General features: G+C 51.8%; 1 protein-coding gene across 1 annotated transcript in view; it reads left to right on the plus strand.

Moving 5' to 3' along the window:
* The window catches only part of zbtb16a (zinc finger and BTB domain containing 16a), a 110,706-nt gene that overhangs the window by 69,965 nt on the left and 35,741 nt on the right, over positions 1-5,000 (plus strand).

Consider the following 5,000-nt stretch of genomic DNA (forward strand, 5'->3'; position numbering starts at 1 on the left):
CCAACCCTACAGCAGTCTACTCTCCTAACCCTACAGCAGTCTACTCTCCTAACCCTACAGCAGTCTACTCTCCCAACCCTACAGCAGTCTACTCTCCCAACCCTACAGCAGTCTACTCTCCCAACCCTACAGCAGTCTACTCAAAGCTAATTGGACTCAAAAATCCACTCTTTAAAACTTTTTATACACATTTTTCATGTCTACATGTCAGGCGTGCGTGCGTGCGTGTGTGTGTGTGTGTGTATGTGTGTGTGTGTGTGTGCGCGCACATTCACAGTATTGACAGTAGGATTTTTCGGTTAGGCTGGACACCTGTCATTCCTAGGTCATAGGTCGTTGGACAGGCCTAACTTAGTTCTATATACACAACACACTAGGCCTACAGCGTGAAACTGTCAGGACATCACACATGACGAGTTATGTCGTCATGGTGAACCCTTTTAAGAGTAGAAGTTGTGAAGTATTGGAATTCTTTCTCAGCTATGAGCAATTCTCTCCTGTTAGAAATCATAATTCCAAGTGCGAGATGTTTCCACGTTCATGATGAGACAAGGGTATGTTTTTCTTCTACACACACACACAAAGGGAATGAGAACCACTCTCTCCTCAGAGAAGAGTGGTCAAGGCCGCTCCAGGCCTGACCCACAGAACAGGTCCAGGCCTGACCCACAGAACAGTTCCAGGCCTGACCCACAGAACAGGTCCAGCCCTGAGCTATAGAACCCTGACCCGTAGAACTTAGAGAACCGTCCCATTAGCCAGCATTCTCTCTGTGTGGCCGACATTATTTGACAGGCATGTCCTGGGGCTACCACTGTAACCCCCCCTCCCCTTCCCCCACAGCGGGGGCAGGGGGGGCTTCCCCGCGGGGGCTCCCCCTGTCCGGCCTGCCGGGGTAAAGAGGGTTAAACAAGGCTAATGATCACACAGGCATACCAGCGGAAAACAGAGCTGCCGTGCTAAATATAGCAGGGAGGGAGGGAGGGAGGGGGGGGGGGGGAGGGACCATGTGTGTGTGGTGTGTGTGCCAGGTTACCAGAGCAGTGGTGAAGTCGAGTCTCCTTCTGAAGGAGCATGTCTGATCCAGCCAGCTAGCCCCCCTCCCTCACCTCACCCCCCTCCTCCCTCACCCCCTCCTCCCTCACCCCCCCTCCTCCCTCACCCCCCTCCTCCCTCACCCCCCTCCTCCCTCACCCCCCTCCTCCCTCACCACCCCCTCCTCCCTCACCCCCCTCCTCCCTCACCACCCCCCTCACCCTCCTCCTCCCTCACCACCCCCCCTCACCCCCTTCCTCCCTCACCCCCCCCCTCACCACCCCCTCTCACCCCCCTCCTCCCTCACCCCCTCCTCCTGGAAAAAATGGGTTATCACCTAGCAGTGGTGAAGTCGAGTCTCCTTCTGAAGGAGCATGTCTGATCCAGCCAGCTAGCCCCCCTCCCTCACCTCACCCCCCTCCTCCCTCACCCCCTCCTCCCTCACCCCCCCTCCTCCCTCACCCCCCTCCTCCCTCACCCCCCTCCTCCCTCACCACCCCCTCCTCCCTCACCCCCCTCCTCCCTCACCACCCCCCTCACCCTCCTCCTCCCTCACCACCCCCCCTCACCCCCTTCCTCCCTCACCCCCCCCCCTCACCAACCCCTCTCACCCCCCTCCTCCCTCACCCCCTCCTCCTGGAAAAAATGGGTTATCACCTATTTCTGTCTGTCTGCGTGTGTGTGTCTGTGCGTGTACTGCTTTGTGTGTGTGTGGATTCTATGCTCTCGGGACTTTGTGTGTGTGTGTGTGTTGGCAGTACAGTGAGAGTGGACCTGCATGCTCCGAGAGTCTTGGTTGGTACATTAGTTAAATGTTGACAGTGTTTATGACTTGGTGGCAAGGTGTCACTGAGGGGAGTGTTCCCTCCTACCTGGCTCCGACCTCACTGTGTTTACCTAACAGCAGAGGGAACCACCTTGCCCCTCCCGACCCCCAGAAACACAAACTGGGGGTACGCCCCCCCCCCCTCGTCATCTTCCTCTGGCGTAAGAGCGACGTGAGGCAGAGTTATACAGTTGCTATAAATAGTTAACAGCTGTCTCTGGTGCTGTTTACCCACCAGTTATTATTATCATGCTGTCGTAAACACCTAAGGCTCCTGCCCCCCCCCCCCACACACACACACACACATCCAGACCTCTGAGAGAGGGTTACCGAAGGCCAGAGACGATTCCCCGCTCCCCCTCTCCCTCTGCCCCCCTCCCCTCTCCAGTCTCTGAATGTAATGTCTAATGTCCCCTCCCCCTCTCCCTCTGCCCCCCTCCCCTCTCCAGTCTCTGAATGTAATGTCTAATGTCCCCTCCCCCTCCCTCTGCCCCCCTACCCTCTCCAGTCTCTGGATGTCTAATGTCCCCTCCCCCCTCCCCCCTCCCTCTGCCCCCCGCCCCCCTACCCTCTCCAGTCTCTGAATGTCTAATGTCAGAAGAGTTTGTGATGAATTGGCGTTCCTGAAAAACGTCCCACTTTAGCCCGGCCCATGGCCAGGGACCAAAGGTCCTCCTCTGCCACCCTTATCACAGGCCTCTAATAAACACGTCCAGCTCGTCTCACAACAGCAGCCTGTGGAGGATGACTGCTGCTTGATCTTAAGCCCTCGTCTGTACCCGCACGGTCAACGCCATGCAAGCACGAGCACAGCTCAGCTGCGCAGATCTCGACTCGAAACCAAGAGCCCCAGGTTCAGCCAGCCTGTACTGTACAGGACTTTGGATTAGAGGTGAATGAATGAATGAATGAATGCTTCCGTGTGTGGAGGGCCTTGAAAGCATCTCCCAGGGATCCAGAACGCCCACAGAGAGCTGAACACAGTGTTGCTGGCAGCCAGCCCTTGTTGTTGTCAGTGAGAGCGTTGAGCCCCCAGGCCTTGCCCACTTCTGGGTAACGCTCGCTGCTTCAATGGGTACCATTGTGACATCCTACTGTCCCTCTGACGCCACAGATCAGCTGCCTTCTGCCTCACACACACACACACACCATGTATACACACCATACACACGCATACACACCATACACACACACACACGGAACACGTGACATTAACCTGCAGAGAGGAATTTCCCAAAACTTCTTCAAAAATAAAATAATAGATTAAATGTCAATCACACACACACAGAAACCCTGCTGTGTTGACCTTAGGCTTGACTGAACTGCTCAGGGCACTGCTCCGGGAGTCCAACGGTACTTAGGAATGGTTTGCTGAACCCAATGCTAATTTCCTCAAGGATCACATGACTCTTGCTTAGAAACTTGTTGCTCTTGTTGGTTAGTGGTAACTAATTTAAACTGTTGTATTTGCTGGGAAATATTCTATTTTAGTTCATCTTATTTTTATTTTTATTGTTGCTTTTTCTACAGGTACACTTGCACTTAGAGATTCATGTTGTTTAATTGTAACTTGCTTAACTATATGCTCTTATGGTTCTTCCCTTTGGAACTTGTTCTTGTTTTGGCTACCCGCAATGCTTTGGGGTTATCTTGTTGTTATTATCAGTGACCTATGCACTTTGTAAAGCTCTCTCTTGGAAGTCGCTTTGGATGAAAGTGTCTGCTAAATAAATACATGTGATGTAAGGGCAAAGTGAGCAGAAACTCTAAAACTAAAAAACATCTCTTTCAGCCTAGAAATACCATACCATACCATACCATACCATACCATAACTTCTTCATGTTTAGCCACCAGAGAAACACCAGGCTAATCATCTTTCTCTCTCTCACTGTCTCTCTCTCACTGTCTCTCTCTCACTGTCTCACTGTCTCTCTCTCTCTCTCTCTCTCTCTCTCTCTCTCTCTCTCTCTCTCTCCCCTCCTTCAGCAGACATTCATCCGAGCACCATGCATACAGTGATAGGTTGCTTAGCTCCTGGGGGTCTTTAGTTCATGGTGTGCATTAAGAACTCACTCAGTGTGTGTGTGACCCTCTCTGGATGGTCACAAAAACAACACAGACAACGAGATGGACACAGGCAGATATTTCTATATATAAACGTGTGTGTGTGTGTTGCAGCTGGGTAGTGAAGCTGTAGCTAGTTGGGATGCCAGGGACCTGGAAGAACAACAACATCATGAGTTTGTTTTTACTTGCTGCCCCCGCACACACACACCACCCAGGTCTGACCTACTTACACAGGCCAGCCCGCACTGACTCCCAAACCCTCTCTCTCTGTCTTTCTCTCTCTCTCTGTCGCTCTCGTTCTCTTTTTTTCCCTGAAACCACATTTAATGTTTCCTCTGTTAATCCCCCATCTCCCTCTCTGTCTCTCTCTCTCTCTCTTTTCTCTCTCTCTCTCTCTCTCTCTCTCTCTCTCTCCCTCTCTCTATGTCTATCTCCCCTCTCTGTCTCTCTCTCTCTCTGTCTCTGTCTCTTTCTCTGTCTCTCTCTGTCTCTCTCCCCTCTTTCTGCCTCTCTCCTCTCTGTCCTCTCTCTCTCCTTCTTTCTCTCTCTCTATTTGCCATAAAACACTAAAAAGGGGAACAAATCTCATGTTTTTTTCAAAACAGAGAAAAGGACATCCTGTCTCTCCAGTAGCTGAGAAGTCTCATGTTCCAAAAGTTCTCCTGAAATGGCTGGTTATGAGTGTGACTGGAGAGAGAGAGAGAGAGAGAGAGAGAGAGAGAGACAGAGAGAGAGACAGAGAGAGAGACAGAGAGAGAGACAGAGAGAGAGAGAGAGAGAGAGAGAGAGAGAGAGAGAGGTAGAGAGAGGTAGAGAGAGGTAGAGAGAGAGAGAGAGAGAGGTGTTGACAATGCTATAACGACATAAGGGAGAGAGGGCTGACAGAAGGATAGGTCCAACAGGCTGAAGAGGGTTTATCCTACTCTACACCATGCACACGCTCTCTGTCTGTCAGTCTGTGTCTCTATCTTTCTCTCTGTGTCTCTCTCTGTTTCTCTCACTGTCTCTCTCTCTCTATGTCTCTCTTTCTCTGTGTCTCTCTCTCTGTCTCTCTCTCTCTCTCAGGGTTTC

The sequence above is a fragment of the Hypomesus nipponensis genome, chromosome 20, assembly GCF_054491055.1.
Source record: "Hypomesus nipponensis isolate SF chromosome 20, ASM5449105v1, whole genome shotgun sequence".
NCBI lineage: Eukaryota > Metazoa > Chordata > Actinopteri > Osmeriformes > Osmeridae > Hypomesus > Hypomesus nipponensis.